We start from the raw sequence: 17671 nt of genomic DNA on the forward strand, positions 1-17671 counted from the left end.
CTGCCACTAGGCCAGACTGGGGCCTAGCTGGAGAGTCAGGTACTCTGTTTCAAAGGCCCAGAGCCTGCTGTTTTCAGCCTGTGATGGCCATTATCAGGCCCCAAGGAAGTCATCGAACCCCTGGCCCCAAGGTTGAGGCAGACCCAGCAGGCACAGGGGTTAATTTATGTTGACAAATAATTACGGAGATAGTTAATGACAAGGATGTGGGTCAAGCCCATGGGGTCTGAAGCCTAGTGTGTTTGGGTTAACTATCTTCCACATGCTAGCTGTGGAGCTTAAGCAAGTTACTTTACCACTCTGAGCCCCACTTGTTTTGTCTATAACATGGAGTAACAGCAAACATTTATATTATATTCACTACGTGACAGCTGCTGTCTCAGAGCTTTAGGAATATTCACTCATTTAATCCTCACAACAGTGCCATGAGGTGGGAACTACCATTACTCCCACTTTACAGATGAGGAGACTGAGGCCCAAGAAGGTCAATGTATTGCTCAAGGTTACACAGCTATTAAGGGTCAGAGCTGGGGTTTGGATCTTGGTCTCTGTTGCTCTTTAGCTCTCTCTTATGCTGACTATCACCAGGATGAGGATCAAGTGGCATAAACATTTAAGTATCGACTGTCATCATGAGTTATAATAAAGTTAATATTGCCTTAATAACAACAACAATAAAATCTACATGATCAGCGTCTCCTTTTCCCATAGACAGGCTCTAGAGAAGCCAGGTCATAATCAGAAAGTTGCTTGGGCTCTTCAAAAGGTCATGCAGAGAGAATTCAGGAGACTTTATCCACTGTTGCTACTGCTCAGGGTTGGTATCACCAACGTAGAATTTGCCAATGGGGTCCACTTGCTTGAATTTCTGACCAGGACTCTGCCCCATGTAGCTCTGAGCTACCAGTGAGCACCTCTGTAATATTGTCCCCCACTTGTCATTCCAGACAATTAAGAAGGTTAGATATGCTAAGGGCATTGCCCATACTGCAGAACTAACCACCACTACGGAAGTCGCTTAGAACAACACCCTGATGCTTCGAGGAAATCTTTCAACCACTGGTGGAAGTCATTTTTTGACCAGCTTCCTCCATTTTGTGTCGAGTTTACAGCCTGATTCTCAGAGAGCAGTCTTCTTTCCAAATTACTTTGCTGTGGAGTTTAGATATTATTTTGTTTTTGTTCTTTTACATCATAGGCTATGAATAAACATATGTATATGTAATGTGTGTGCATGTTTTAACTTATAATAATAAAGTGAATAACCACCCAGATAAACATCTAGGACGTTCTCTTTGAAGCCCCTCGCATGTGCTTATTGATCGTATTTCCTTCCTTCATCCTGCCCTCACACCCACCCCAGGAATAAGCGCTCTTCCAAATATTGTTATTGTTTCCTTGCTTTTCTTTACAGTTTTACCACAAATGTGCATCCCCCCGTAAGGCATTGTTTTTGTCATAAGCAGCTGAGTTGGAAAGTTTGACTAATGCCTCAAGATGTACTAGATAGAAGTGACTAAAATATGTTGTGAGAAAGAGCAAAATAGGCATTTTCAAAGGAAGTATCTGATCATCGATCGGGTTCACAGCTCTTGAAAATCTTCTTCACTCTGAGGGTATAGAAAGCATCGGTACAAGATTTGTAAGGGGATTTATTTGGAGAAGCCGCTGCCAGGAGTCCACCTCACCCCCTTTTCCTGGAAGAAGCATGAGGTGGGGGAGCTGTTCCTCAGCCCCACCCTGGAGAGCGGTCGCCCGGGGAGCTGGGAGCGCAGCGGACTGGCTCTGACTCTGGTAAGATGTTTTGGTGTTGGGCTGAATGGGGAGCAGCTGCGATAGGGCTACCCCCACGGCCAAGTTTGTTGGAGCGATTGTGTGGTCTTCCCATGGACCAGATGCGGCCCATGCAGGGATGGAGAGCCAGCCAGGAGCCGTTCGAGCAAGTGGCACAGTCAGCAGAGAGATTATCAAGTGAATTTTAGGGGCTTGGCTGGGGGTGGCAAATGAAGGACTTGAATGCATCATTTACATCACAAGGATTTTGAGGGGAGCCCCTGGAGAACCCACAAAACTACCCATAAGGGACAGGGAGTCAGGTTTAAGTAGCTACTGGTTCAGAGATTGTGAAGCCCTCTGTGCTGGTGAGGGTACATTTGCCTGCATATAAATGAAAGAACAATGGTAACACAAAATAGAAGTCTATTTCTCTCTTATGTAGAGTAAATCAGGACATAGGCAATTTGTGGAAAGGATGGTGGCTCCACACAGTTAGTAGGAACAAGCCTCCTAGTTCGCCGCTCCCATGGCCCTGTGTCCTCAGGCTCATGGTTGGGGGAGCTGCTAAAGCTCCAGCCATCACGTCATGTTCCAGGCAGCTGGAGGAGAGGAAGGGCAGAGGAAAGGTCTGCTGCCCTATCTCTTTTAAGGATCCTTTCACAGTATACCCCCATCATTTTCACCTGTATTTCATTAACCAGAGTTCCGTCACAGGTTCACACCTTGCTCTGAGTGAAGCCAAGAAATCCAAGTTTGTTGTGGGGCAGCAACGGACCCAGCTTAAAGTTGGGATTCAGAGGGGCTACTGGGTATTGGGAGGCAGCAGCGGCCCCAGCACTTTATTTTAATGGCAGTTGCGTCAAGTAACAGCAGCTAGCAAGCAGGGCAGGAAGTGGTTTGAAAAGATAGAGGCTGGCAGCTGCCTATACACATCCTAGCAGGGGCATGGGGTGGAGCAAGAAGTCTTTTTTTTTTTTTTTGCCTTACTGAAAGGGTCCGTTAATATATCGACCTTTACATTTCATTTCCTGAATCACAATTGTGTTTTGTGATTTCAACTAAATTCAGGACTTTGTTACCTGGAAGTGGCAGAGAATTATGGGGCCTGCTAGAATTTCCCTTGAGTAGGAAAGGGAAAATATACCCCTGAATAGTATATGAATTTCAACTTGATAAGATTTTTTTTGAAGATTTTATTTATTTATTTGACAGACAGAAATCGCAAGTAGGCAGAGAGGCAGGCAGAGAGAGAGAGGGGGAAGCAGGCTCCCTGTGGAGCAGAGAGGCCGATTCGGGGCTCGATCCCAGGACGCTGGGATCACAACCTGAGCCTAAGGCAGAGGCTTTAACCCACTTAGACACGCAGGTGCCCCAATAAGATTTTTATCATACATAACCACTATGCCTTTTCCATACCTAAAAAATTAATAATCAGCCTTTAAAATCACCTAATACCCAGACCATATTTAAGTTTTTCTTATTTTGTAACTGGTAATGGATGTCAAGCAGATTCACTGTGGTGATCATTTTGTAATATATACAAATATAGAATCAATTACATTGTACACCTGAAATGAATATAATGTTATATGTCAATTATACTGAAAAAAAATGCATACTCTAACCTAGTAAGTCTGCTTATAAGGGTTTATTCTTAGGAGAGTATCAGACTGGTATGTAAAGATACAAGTGTAAGGTAGGAGAGGTGTGTGGGAGATGGGTGAAGTAGGTGATGGGGATTAAGAAGGGCTCTTGTGATGAGCTTCAGGTGTTGTGTGGAAGTGTGGAATCACTACATAGTGCACCTGAGGCTAATATTACACTGCATGTCCACTAACAGGAATTTAAATAGAAACAAAAAAATATATAGGTAAATCATGTTCATTGGAGCCTTATCTATAGAAAAAAATTCTAAATATCAATCAATAGGAAATGATTAAAACATTATGGTACCTCCTGAGAAAGGAATTATTAGAAGTCCTTAAAAATGATGATATAGATGATTACTGATGTGAAAATATGATTAAAATACATTGATGAGTGAAAAAAAAAGAATTTTCCCTATCTCAAAAAGTATCTGTTTCTTTGAATCTCATTTGCAAAAGCTGAGCATGTGCGTTAGCTGAATTCCACATGTGTGGAAAAGCATGCATAGATTAGCATGTGGTGTTCCTCTCTCAGCAGAAGGACGTAAACCTCTCAGCACACACACTCCCTTATGCATTTCCTCTGTTAAAGATGAAAAGTCTTTTTTAGAAATTGAGGAGGAGGTTAGTGAAAATCCATATCGATATAAAACATCGTGTGTCACACAGCTGCTGACTCCTCAATCAGAAAGCTTGAGACAGTGGAGTCTGACTTGGTGGTTATCTTGGACAGGGAACTGATTTATTCTTAATAATGGAAAGTACAGGTCTTTGAAGTGAGAAATAATAGAATCTATTTTACGCTTAAATAGAATTTCACATTGACCATTGGTAGAGCGTGGCCTTTAGATGCGATCTTGTGATGGTAACATGCTGTAAGGAGCATATTCCAAGTTGACAAGAATGCTTTGTAAAACTGTGTATTTAGAATATATGGATAGGATTGTTTTAACTTAAGTCAGATTTACTGGACACCTTCCATAGGAAGCACTGCCATGTGAAACAAAAGGAAGAGAAAACAGTGAGTTTGACAGGCTCGCCCGGCCTGATTTCCCCAGTTCTGTCCAGATGTTCTACTTTTTGTCAAATTCTGTGATTAATCCTCAGAAATCCTCTTTCGCTGCTACCCCATTCCCCAATATGTCAGTATAGTGGGGGTTAAGAAGTATAATCGTTTGAAAGTACAGGTACTTCCCTTTCTAGTTATTACTATTATATCCTCTTAATACTTCCAAAATGAATTTGAGATGTCTACATGATCTACTTTCAGAAAGAGCAAATTAAGAACAACAACAAATCCAGTACGGTCAAAGTTATGTCACCAAACTTTTCTTCATAGGCTGCAGTAATACATGGGTATACAGATTGCAATTCATACAGTGAGGTAGTGTGTTTCACAGTGACATAATTTATAAAGATCCACATATGTAACTTTTTTGCAACTTGGTCTATTGCCAAAAGTAAAGCCTCTGTGAATACTTCTTGCTTTTGATATCTATTGTGAACTCTTGAACCTTGACGTTATTTTTGTTTATTCTTTTAACACGTGCTCATCAAGCCTTTGCTATGTGCCCTGCATTGTCCTGATGCTGGGGGGAGACCACGTAAAGACACAGCTGCTTTTGATTCTAATTTCAGGGTCAGGGAAATTTAGTATCTAAGTGAAATGAAATGTCAACCACTGGCCCGTTAGGATTTGCTTTCACGTTCTGGTTTTCAAGAGATGGTACTTGAGCCCAGCAGCTAGTTCTGGGACATGTTTTATGGCAGCTGACAAATAGGGTTAACCACAATAGACAATTATTGATCTTAAACTGGTGTGTCCTGTAGAGACACTCTTAAAAACTCTCTGCTTTTTTACTTTAGGAAATTAAAAAGAGTCTTTTTGAGTGCAGATTTGTTAGTTCATACCCATCAAAGGCAGTAGGAAGAATACAATTAGCCATGGTAGTAGTTTATTTGAAAACATGTCCTTTTTAGCACACTAGTTTCTAGAAAAGGGAGATCTGAGTCAAGCTCGGTTGATCCAGATTGTAATGTTAGCTTACATGACCTGATTCTCGTAACTTGGGAGGTTGAGAATGGATTGTAAGAAAGGGTTTGGCAAAAGACACTTTTAAAAAGAAACCATCTTGTTTTCTGTGCGCTATCCATGCCTTACAGAGAATAAAACTCTAAAGCCATACAGAATTGAATTCCAAAGGTAGAACTGTGGCATGTCCTAACAACTTGGTTATTATTTGACTCAACATTTTAATTTATTTTCTGAACTATTCACCATGGCAATAATTTAAAAGAAATTCTTAATATAAAATTATAGAGGATGTTGACAGGTAAATATCTGTTGTGTGTTGATTAAGAATTAAAGCCTAAGCAAGAGGTTTTTTTTTTATATTGTGGTAAAATATACGTAACAAAAAAATTTATCATCTTAACCACTATTAAGCTTATTTTTATCACAAGATAGTTTGAGGCACTATGTTCTAGCTAGCCTGATGGAATTTCTTTTTCTTCTTAGAGAATTTTCACTAAAATATGCTATTTATGTTGTTGTGTAATGAGTTTATTTTCAAAGTAATAGTTTCAGACATTCTCCATTTTAATCTGGTGAATGTTGATAAGTGAAGTCTACATAAACAAAAGCTCTCCGGGGTCCTGAGTGATTTTTAATGGTGCAAAGGGATTCTGAGACTCAAAGGCTGGAGAACTGCTCTTGGTCTGTAGGAATTTCTTATGGAAAGGTGGCATCCCATGTTCCCTGGTCTTTAAGTCGTAAAATGGTGTGTCACAAACCCCCATCTTGAGAGAGGTGACAATTTCCTCCCGTAAGGAAGGCTTTCCACTTTTCCACCCTCCCTAATCCCAGGGTGGACACTCGGCAGGGTTAGTACGAGGATGTTTCCAGGTGTTCTGCTCCTCCTCTCAGGGCTATCTGTTCAAAGTCCCCCCGAGCTCCAGAATGTGTCCTGGTGGCACAAAGAATGCATGAGGCCAAGTTCCCGTCTGTCTGAGTGTGGAGCGTGAGGGCTGGTTTCAGCTGACTTGGGAACCGAGGTTCCCAGTTAGCAAGGACGTTCTGGCCGGCGGCAGTTAGGGTGTGGTTTGCAGGATGGTTAGAATGATGGAACACAAGAATTCCTTCACTGTTATTGACAAATAAATACCAGGAATTTAAAGGACATGCTGCTCTAGGAATACATCAGAGGGATGATCAGAATCCGTCCGAACACTCCATGGCCGGGTGGGCTGTCACTCTTACTGGGGACTAGACTAGACTAGACTTATGCTGCTCTAGTCACTGGCTGGGCCTGGGAGGGACAGTTGCCAAGGCTCTGCACACAAGGATGGTCGGTCGTCAGCTCAGAGCAATGACCTAGTTATTCCCTCCTGTGGGTCCACCTTACACATTTTACTTTTTGCTCGTTCCCCCATCCCCCACCTTTTTGATGGGGTAAAGTCCATTCAGAACAGCAGCCCACTTCAACATTGTAACTCCACCCTCAGCATGGACGTGATAAAAGTTTAACAATGCGGAACATTTCCAGTCATCTAGCATAAGCAGTTTCTCTATTCGCAATTTGATTGGAAGTCCTCCACTTTGCAAATTCTTAGTGACTGGATTTTCAAAACCCTCCACAGCCTGCCGGGGGCTGTGCCTGGAGCCACATGTCCCGTGACCTAGTAGTTCTGTCCTGGGTTTTCATAATCCTTTGCTTGGTTGGGAGCATTCAGATATGGGAATGGTGCAGTTGTGGGTCTGGAGAAGGGAGGGTGACGACCCTCAGTGTGCTTTTGACCTTGCATTTCTCAAGGAAGGGGCTTTCAGCTTTTCTGGAACCACAGCAGATGAGAGGTGGGATTGCGGGCTGGGGGATCGCTACGTATTCTGTGGCTGCCATCAGGAAGGCTTGGAAGGGTTCATCTAGGAGGTCTCCGGTCTGGTAGCCTTCCCCAGCCCCCCCTCCCCCCCCACTGTGAGGTTTCCCCCTCTGCACACAGGGGACAGCAGTGACATCAGCCCCCCAGGCCTGCTCACATCATCTGAGCTCCCTCCAGGGAGTTGAAGGATGTCGGGGGATGAAAATGATGTCATTTCCCCAAGTGCAGAATGTTGGGGACTTCTTCCTGGGACCCAGTTCAGCTCTTCTTCCTCACTGCTATGGAGTGAGGAAGGAGGCCCAGGCCCTGGGTAGTGTGGGATCCCCCTTCTCTGTGTGGTCAAGACAGAAGACAAGGAAGGGGGGAAGGTCTTCCCTTCACATACTTAGGGATGTACCCCGGCCTCCTGCAGGGGGTTGTTCCTGGGCTGGGTGGCTGAGGAGAAAAACAGTGCTAGCTTGAAGAGAAAGGAATGGAAGCCCGTCAGTTTGGGTTGGTAAGGCCCTCCGCCCTCCAAGGTGAAGGGAGCCTGTATCCGGCATAGCTAGCTGGCTAGCTCTCAGATACAGAAGTCTCTCCTCAGCACCCTGGGTTGTCCAGTCTGAATACTTCTGGGAGCAGCAAACCCCAGCTTTACAAGGCAGTCCATTCTGAATCTGGGTGGCTCAGCTGGAAAGTTTTCCATAGTTTCTACCCATCCGTCCTCCGTTCTTCCCCTTAGAGGCAAAAAGAAAAGTGGACAGGAATGGGTATCAGTCTGCACATAAGTACTCTCTGGAAATATGCACCCAGTGATGTGACAAGCAAGCAGGCAAACACACACATGAATCAAGGAGCAGAGACTCCTCTTCACCTCTGTGTGTTATTTTGTGTTATTTAATTCCCTTGGTTTAATAGCCCAGAGGCTTCCGAGTGTGTGCATTAGTTTTCAAAAGATATTACTTTCCTTCCTTGTGACAGTGGTACATTTCAGCTCACACTTAGCGGAATCCCATAGGTCGAATTTAACTGGCTTCTACCGTGATGGAAACATCCATGGGATATTTTGTAAAAAGGAATAGAGGAAATTTGTGTTAATTGCCTTGGGGAAATACACTCAGTTTCAAAAAGAGAAGGAGCCGTTAAAAATTTTCCCTTGGTAAACTCATTTAGTAACATGACATTTGTAACCCGTAACTCCTCAGGAACCTGGGGACTTGCTTAAAGGACAGTTTTAGTTCAATTTTTTACTTCACCTTCTGGAAAGACCCAAGTTCAAGGTTGGTCAAGTCTCCTGGGATCAAGGAAAGGGTTAATTTTTTTCCACAGTGCAGTCACACACACCTCAAAACATTCCAGAATTTTTTGGTAGAAATTGTAAGAAAGTATTAAAACTTGAGAAATGAATTAACAAGCCACCTTTTTATGCGGCGGCAGCGTGGCCCTGCGCTGAATGAATAGCACTTTATTCCATGACTGCATAAATCGTAGGCTGAGATGTAGAGCTAGCGTGTGGCCTCGAACTCAATGAGGGTGTGTGTGTGTGTGGACTCAGATCAGAACGAGCCTGTGCAAATAAGGTGGAAAAGTCCCCACCTCAACTCCCAGAACCCCGACACAGAAGAATTTCGAATAAGTCTCTATCTTCAGCCCACACCGATGTGTTTAGGCATTTCTTCAGGTTTCTTAAATAGATGGTTCTCGCGATGCACTGATAATTCTTGTTATACGCAGAAAGAATGCTCGGTATTTGAGCCTTCGTCCTCGTTCACGTTTCATTTGGAGGGCTGACGAGTAGCCGTGTTAAGTTTCTCTAAGTCAAATACCTGAAATACAGCTGTAAAAAATGAAAGTGTGCTTTAAAAAAAAATTTTTTTTTTAAAGATTTATTTATTTATTTGACAGACAGAAAGAGAGAGAGATCACAAGTAGGCAGAGAGGCAAGCGGCGTGGGGGGGGCAGGAAAGCAGGCTCCCCGCTGATCAGAGAGCCCAATGTGGGGCTCGATCCCAGGACCCTGGGATAATGACCTGAGCCGAAGGCGGAGGCTTAACCCACTGAGCCACTTAGGTGCCCCGAAAGTGCTTTTTTTGAAATAATGTAGAAATTGTAATGATTTCTATATTCCTTTGTGCTGGTCATTGTTGTGTTTTACACAGACTCATTCCCTTACTCCTCACAGTGGTGCTCTGAGGCGGGCGCATGGGCTTCATCTTACAGAGGACGAAGCTGAGGCGTTGACTGGCTGAGTAACTCACCAGGCTGTGCCTCTAGTTCATGCGGGAGCCCAGGTTTGAACTCTGGCCGCCTGTCCTGAGCGTAGACTTGAACCACTACTTGATGGAGCCTCCTAGAGCACAGCTAGTTGAGTTGCTGTCACCCTCCTAGTGACATCTTGTTCCCACTGAATTAATTAGGAGAAGGCCAGGAGGTTACAACAAAGAGACTCTACAATCATTTTAGTGGCTTAGGAAATATAAGTTTTTATTTCCCTCTCATAGGGTCTCAGGGGAGCATTCCCGGTACGCAGGGAAATTTTGCTACATGGAGTCCGTCAATGACCCAGATTCTTTCCAGGTCATTGCTCCTTCGTCTTTGGGACCTTATCATGTATACGATGGGAGCTGGGTGGTGGCGGCACTCAGATTCTACCCTTTGGGAAGGGGAGGAGAGTGTGGAGGGGCTGGCATAGCTTCTGCCCTCAGGCTTCCTAGGCCCAAGCGTGGCATGCAGGACTTCTGCCCATCTTCTTCTTGAAGAGAACTTAGTCACCCCTACCTTGGTCACGTGGCCACACCCACCTGCAGGGAAATATGGGATACGTGGTCTAGCCAGGGTTTTAGGAGAAAGGGGAGAAGAGAGTCTTCAACAGAGACAACCAAGAGTCTCTACTGTATGTGGAAAAAAGAACATAATTATCTTGATAAATAATACATCATCACCATAAGAAACTCAGAAAGTAAGGGAAATATTTAAAACAAGAGAAAAAAGTCACTCCTAATTCCACTGAAGTGGACTTTTTATTTCAAGCTGTCCATTGTCCATTCCTTCCCATAAACCCTTTGATTTCCTTTGGGGGATTCCATCTCTTAGGATGGTGTCTCATGGGATTGAAAAGCAGGTATCTTTGCCCTCCCCTAGCTCTGGGGGTAGGTGTGTGACCCAGGCTGGGTCCGTAGACCCTTTCTTCCCAACGATTTGAGGAGAGTGACAAGGAGATTAAAAATGCTGGAGTGCATTTATTTCTGGTGGTAGCACCTGGATCAGAACCTGCAAGTCTACCAGTGGCCTTCGTCCTCACGTACAAGCTTGGTGTTCAAGCTTTCAATCTCCTGAGCTCCCAGAATGGTAATAAAACCCACTTTGCTCAAGTTAGTCAGAATTGGTCCCTGTTGTTTGCATTTAAAGATCTCTGACTGACACGCTTGCTGTCTAGACGAAGTTTCTGCCAATGTTTGTCTCATTATACATTTTACATATTGTTTATATAACTTTATACCCTTTTGAAATATAAGTATTTTTTCCATTTTACGAAAGTAGCTAGATAATATTAGATTGCATGGATGTTCCATATTTATTAAGGTAGTTAATAATTTTTTCTGTCTTAAAAACTTTTTAAAAAATTGTGCATCATTTTAAGACCAGAGGGCTATTTCATTTATTAAAGGTCCAGAATACTGTTGCATTAAAATTTACTTTTCATTTATCTTAAAGTTTGTAACTATTTATAATACTTTTTAAAATCCAAATATGTCTTGTTCATATGCTTTTTTTTGAGGGGTTTGGTAAGGAAGGGAGCAAATCTTAAGCAGGCTCCATGCCCAGAATGAAGCCTGATGTGAGGCTCAATCTCATCACCCTGAGATCTTGTCCTGAGCTGAAATCAAGAGTTGGATGCTTAACTGGTGGAGCCACTCAGGCGCCCCCATATGCTTTCTAACATATAGGCAATTCAGGCAGGATTACTAACATTTTGTTGAGAAATTTGAGGCCCCATGACTTTCCCTAATGGCCACAGAGTCTTTGAAAAAATCCAGGTCTCTTGGTGGCTTGTCTTGGGGTCTGTCTTATTTATTGAGCTGCCTTCTGAAGCCAAGCTGGAGACTCTCTTGTTTTTGGGGCAGCCGACAGGAAGCGTTAGCACCTTGGAGTTCTCCACCCTTTTGAAAATGGACAGTAACTCAGACTGTCCAAGGAAAACTGCTTGATCTGGATCTAAGGTGCTTATTGGGTAAGAATGAAATCAGGGTCAAATTAAACAGCAGCAGTCGTGAGTTGATGGAGGGATGGGCAAAAGCAAGGTTGGAGTTTACGTGTCAGACGACCATGAGGAAGCCCCGTCAGAGGCCCCAGAGGTCGGAGACAGGCTGTGGGTAAAGCTCCCTGCTCACGTAGGGTGAGCCTGGAGATCTGAAAAAGGGTATGTGGGGCACCCTCCCCCCTTCATTCTCCCCCGGCCCATGCCAGCCCTCTGACCTCCCTGAAAGATCGTGACACAGGCACGACACACAGACAGCCCACAAGGCTGTGGAACCTGGAACACCTGAGCTCCTAGGATAGTTCTATCTGTGCCTTGTTTTGAACTCCCTCCACCTTCATTGCATATTCTCAGTCGTATTTATTGTTTGAGGCTGTCGAGGTAGGCAGAATAACAGCTTCCAAAAGGTGGCCACGTGCTGGAATCTGTGAGTACGTTCCTGCAAAGAGTTTTGCAGATGTGATCAGGATTAAGGACCTTGAGATGGGGAGATTGCTCTGGATTATCTGGGCGGGGCCTGTGTAATCACTAGCCTTAAAGAGTCAGAGAAGGAGATGTGATGAGGAAAACAGAACCCGACTGGTGCAGCGGGAGAAACACTCAAGCAGCTCTTGCTGGCTTTGAAAATGGAAGAAGGAGCCACTAGCCAAAGAAAGAAGGTGGCTTCTGGAAATGGAAAAGGGGAAGAAATGGATTCTTCCCTGTGTTCCAGAAGGAAGGCAGCCTGGCTGACACATTGATTCAGCCCCATGAGACCTGTTTTGGACTTCTGACCAACAGAACTGTAAGAGAGTCAATTTGTGGGGCGCCTGGGTGGCTCAGTGGGTTAAAGCCTCTGCCTTCAGCTCAGGTCATGATCTCAGGGTCCTGGGATCGAGCCCTGCATTGGGTTCTCTGCTCAGCCGGGAGCCTGCTTCCTCCTCTCTCTCTCTCTGCCTGCCTCTCTGCCTACTTGTGATCTCTGTCTGTCAAATAAATAAATAAAATCTTAAAAAAAAAAGAGAGAGAGAGAGAGTCAGTTTGTGTTGTTTCAAGCCACGAAGGTGGAGGTGATTTGTCACAGCAGCCACAGGAAATGAGTACAAGCATGCTGCTGGACGGTCTTGGCTCCCTGAGTGAGCCTTGCTCAGGTGACTGGAAATGGGGAAGCCCCAGGGAGGCTTCACGCAGAATGTCCACGTTGCGGGGGGAATTTAGGCACAAATACACCCCAAAGCCAGAACATTGTAGGGTTTTAGAAATGGGATATTTAAAGCCCATTCCCTAAAATAAATGTTAGTGTGTTAGTACTTCTATGGATAGGAAAAACCTCTTACCCTTTAAAGAGAGACGCTTTGGTTAAGAGTGGAATTATATAGGTCACAGCTCTATTTCAAACCAACTGTCTTTATTTTCATTAGAATTTGGGACCAAGACTGTTTACAGATCATAATATAGCCACTTGAATTTCCCGAAGTGTTTATAGAATTTTCTCATGTGGAGTATCGTTAAATAGTGAAGGTACATCATTAAGCTTAATTATGAGCTTCTCAAAAGAGGTACTTTTTCCAAAAAGAATGTCACACAGTGTGGGAGGAGCTAATAATCATAACCTCTGTACCCTGGAAGCATGACTGACTTCCTGCCCCGTGTTCACTCTCTCATGTATCCCAGCAGCATCTACTTGTTGGTGGTTAGTTTTTATAAATTCCATTTTATTATTTTTTTTACTCTTGCTAACCTGAGAACCAACAAAGTCACCTGCCTTTGAGGTTTGAGATAAACATGTATTCTTTTCCAGAATTTTAGCTGGTAGTTGGTTAGCATGAAAATGCTGTGACATACCACGTAGCTAATACAGAGCACTAACGATCGGGGTTTTTTTGTCATTGGCAAACTTGTCTTTCATTAGTGTGTTGAAAATATTAAACACATACACGTATGAAGATGTTTTCAGTTTTATAGGCTTATGCTAAAGTCCTCCCAAATATAAGAAAATGAAAATAAGGGAAATAAGAATTGGTCTTAAATTTTGATAGCCACTTGTTGGGCCTTCAGGTCAGAGTCCAGAAAGCTGTGTCTTTAAAGAGGTGAAGAGTTCCCAGGACTTCAGCTAACATGTAGCCCATGGGAATAGAAGAGGCTTGGTCTCAGATGGAGACCTTGAAAAGGGAGACTCTTTTTTCTTTTTTAAAGATTTTATTTATTTATTTGTCAGAGAGAAAGAGAGCGAGCGAGCACAGGCAGACAGAGTGGCAGAGGGAGAAGCAGGCTCCCTGCGGGGCAAGGAGCCCGATGTGGGACTCGATCCCAGGACGCCGGGATCACGACCCGAGCCGAAGGCAGCTGCTTAACCAACTGAGCCACCCAGGTGTCCCGAAAAGGGAAACTCTTGAGACAGACATTGGAACTGCCTCTTTATACTTTGTCCCCAGAGCACAGATTTGTGGCAGGTAGTGACAGCCAACGAAATCTATAGTCTAATTGCTCTGGAAATATGGGTTACAATGACAGCACCCACTCTTGTCCTGGTTTCCCCAGCAGCATTCTGATGATTACTTGGCTCCCCGTATCACAGATCTTGCTATTTGGGAAAATACTCTGGTCCCTGTGATCACGTTTCCCATTGCAGAAGAACTGGGGCTCCAATCATGGCCAGCTCTGTGGACTTGAGGGCTCCGCCCTTGCTGCTTTAATCGGACTTCTGGGTGTGCAAGGCGGTGTCCCACCACGTCTCTGGACTGCGCTGAATTCTAAGAGCCGAGCAGCCTCCTGTGGGAAGGTTGGCCAGGCTGTACCTGGTGGCCCCACCCTCATGTCTGCACACTGCCCCAGTAACTGCCCCTGAGAGTGACGGGGAGAGGGCAGTGACCTGCGGATGGTGTTTTGTGGCCACACCCGTGTTTGCATCTTGGCTTCCTCCCTTATAGCTCGACCTTGGGCATATCACTTGAGCTTGCTGGGCCTCAGTTTTCTTATCTGTGAATTGAGGAGACCACCTCCATTTTAGGGTCCTTGGTACATAGTAGTGTTTAAGAAATGTAATTAGCTAAAGGCCTCATGAGTCACTGCAAATAGCTCATTCATTCAACCCTTTCTCTAAGAATGCTCGCTGAGCCCCTCCCTGTGCCCCACACACTGCTGTGTCCGTTCCTGGGAGAGAGCAGCCAACGGGCCTCGAGGCCTGGTTCGTTTTGCTGCCTTCTTGGCTTTCGTATTCTTTTTCTCATCTAATTATAAAAAAAGGGATAAATACTTACCTAAAACCATTTGAAATGTAAGGATTCCAAGGTAAGCACTTAAACCAGATTCGGTCACCCAGCTGTAAATCATACACAGAGAAGAATTTGGTACAAATTTTATTTTTTCTTGAAGACTTACTGTGTGTTGGAAGCCAGCATGTAGAGATACTCTATTACAGCAACAGTTTTAGTCTTAAATCTTTATATTGGTTGTGCCAGGGAATTTATTTTTATAGCTATTAATTTTTCTTTTGAAATTAATATGCTAAGGGATACATTTAATGATCCATAAAAATACTGACTTTATGTAAAAGAAACAGCTAAAGCCAATTAGCATATCTTAATTTGCATATGTAGTCCAGCTCATTAGATATAAATGTGTTTTCAATGTAACGCATGATATTTTTTGACTATGTGATGCAGTAAGAAGACATTGCTCTTTTCAAATTTAACCTTTTGGGTGATAAACAGAATTTTGTTGACTTGTTACAGCCTGTGTGTTTAAGGTAAAATATTTTCGTGGTTACTGATTGCAGAGTGAAAATGGTGCTTTCCCTAGTTTTTGGATTAGAACCCTTTAGTGTGTGTGGCATTGGGGAGGCAGAAGCAGAGGGCTGGTGAACTCGAGCATCTGGAGGACTAGGGTTGTGGTCTCCAGGGTGTTGTTTACAAGGAAGCCCCCGGGGCCTCCAGAGAAAGGTGCAGACTGAGGAAGATGGCTGTGAGAGCCAGCGACAGTTGTCAGCTTCGAGGGTGAGGTGGGATTTACGCCTCTCACATTGCCCTCTGTCAGGCCTGGCCTGGTGAACTTGTGGCCCATTCCCAGCGGGCTGTGGTGCTTTTAAAAATAGTGTGTGAATAGGGCGCCTGGGTGGCTCAGTGGGTTAAGCCTCTGCCTTCGCCTCGGGTCATGATCTCAGGGTCCTGGGATCGAGTCCCGCATTGGGCTCTCTGCTAGGTGGGGAGCCTGCTTCCTCCGCTCTCTCTCTCTCTGCCTGCCTTTCTGCCTACTTGTGATCTCTGTCTGTCAAATAAATAAATAAATAATCTTAAAAAAAAAATAGTGTGTGAACACGAAGTGGTAGGGTTGTGGGGGTGTGCAGGAAGTCCAGAGCTGCTTCTGGTCTGACTAGGGCACAGTGTGGGGATGAAAGGTGGGGATGTAATTCCCCTTTGGAATCCAATAAGTCAGGGATTTGGAGCAGGAGAGAGAGAGACAGGCCAGCATGCTCTGGTGGGGGGTGCAGGTCGTGGAGACGGAGGACTCATGGATGCTACCGCCAGGGAGACATGGCCGGCATCTCCCGTGTGGTTCATGGCCGCCAGCCTTGAATCTAGACCCCAGTGGGGGGCATTTCCAGGGGCCATGTCCCAGCAGGGAGGCAGAGGACCGGCTGCAGATTTTGTGCCTCGGGACCCCTATTTTGTGGCCCAGGCCGTGTGGTATCTGGAAAACAGTGTGGCCAACCGCTCGGTGTGTTTTTGGGGAAGTCCTGGCTGTTTAGCTCCTGAGGAGATGAGCTCTGAGAGCCTGAGGCCTCAGCACGGTGCAGGCCTTAGGCTCAGATTGCTTATCCAACTGTTGTTGCGCTGGTGTAAAACCTGCAACCCAGATCCTTCCCTCAGGAGCTGCTCCGCTGGGGTGTTCTTGGGCATGAGCCAGCAGCGCCAGAGTCAGCCAGAGAGGGACGGAGGAAAGTTTTTCCCCTCTAGGCTCTGAAAACACGCATTTAGGACTCTTAGAAAAAGTGGGTGGATGGACGGGAGAAGGGGAGGGAGTGGAGAGGGAGCATCAGAGCGACACATTCCCGTGCCCACGCTGGGCACAGCCACAGTCCTCAGCTCTGTCTGTGGAAGGGAAGCCACCACTTGGAAATACTCCTCAGACGCTCAGAGGAGTACAGACCCATCAGCAGAGATTTACTCTCTTGGATTGAACGGTGTCTCTGCAGATGAGATAAATGTGATATTTTAGTGTGGCGTGGCCCAATTTCAATGCTTTTAGCTAGAAGCCATTTCTCCCCACTGTGAACTCTCTTTACCGCCCCAGGTATGGCTCATGTGCTTGTCACATTCCATCTGGTATGATGATGATGCCTCTGAGCTTCTTATCTCCCCTTGATAGATTATCACCATCTGAAGGCTGGGATCAGGTCTTATTTATCTCTTTCTCTGTCATCAAGCACACCACCTCCCTGCGTCACTTGGGGAACTGAGTTTGGCTCCGTGTAACAGAAGACCTAAAAGTCTGGATTGAAATGTGGGGGTTCCTTTTCCTCATTCAGAGGCAATGGCCCAGGACTTGGTGTGGTGGCTCCTCTGTGTCCCTGGTCCTCTGGCTTTTTGTTCTCCTATTCTGTGCCTCGCAGGCTTCCAGAACGGCCCTTGGACCCCTGTCATTACATTACATCTTCCGGGTAGTAGGAAGGGGAATGGGGAGCTCAAAAGACATAGGCCAGCTGGGTGTGCTTCTCAGTCTTAGGAAGAGGAGCACTTTCCTGGAACCCTCAACCAGTAGGCTTCGGCTCACATCTCACTGGCCAGAAATAGGACGCCCTTAGCTGCAAGAGTGTGTGCGAAATGAAGTTGTTTGTTTTCTAAGGAGGCTACGTGGCTGTGTGGAGCGGAGCTGGGGTTCTGTTGGTAGAGGAAAGAAGACAATGTAGGCAGCTAACAGTGCCAGGCACACTCCCATGGAGAAACGACTCAAATAAACATTTGTGGACTGAGCGGCTTTAACTGTAGACAAGAAGCTGTGTAGCCAGAGGCAAGAACAGGGTCTAGACTTGGTAACAAGACAGAGATTTTTGCTGAAGCCTTCTCTTACCATCTTCAGTGGGTATTTTGAGTGTTTAACTTTGGCATTTTGTCATACATTTATTTATTTATTTATTTTATTTTTTTAAGATTTT

The 17671-nt window shown here is 44.9% G+C and overlaps 1 protein-coding gene across 6 annotated transcripts in view; it reads left to right on the forward strand.

Moving 5' to 3' along the window:
* The window catches only part of CSGALNACT1 (chondroitin sulfate N-acetylgalactosaminyltransferase 1), a 335010-nt gene that overhangs the window by 15749 nt on the left and 301590 nt on the right, over positions 1–17671 (forward strand). Inside the window, exon 1 of one of the 6 annotated variants that reach the window (XM_080794792.1) lies at positions 1536–1794. The exons of 4 other annotated variants lie outside the window; for them this stretch is intronic. The gene's annotated coding sequence lies outside the window, so the exon portion shown is untranslated. Of the gene's footprint in view, positions 1–1535; positions 1795–17671 lie in introns of those variants that run through there. One more of the 6 variants, XM_080794799.1, reaches the window with a different exon arrangement.

The sequence above is a fragment of the Martes martes genome, assembly GCF_963455335.1.
Source record: "Martes martes genome assembly, chromosome: 2".
NCBI lineage: Eukaryota > Metazoa > Chordata > Mammalia > Carnivora > Mustelidae > Martes > Martes martes.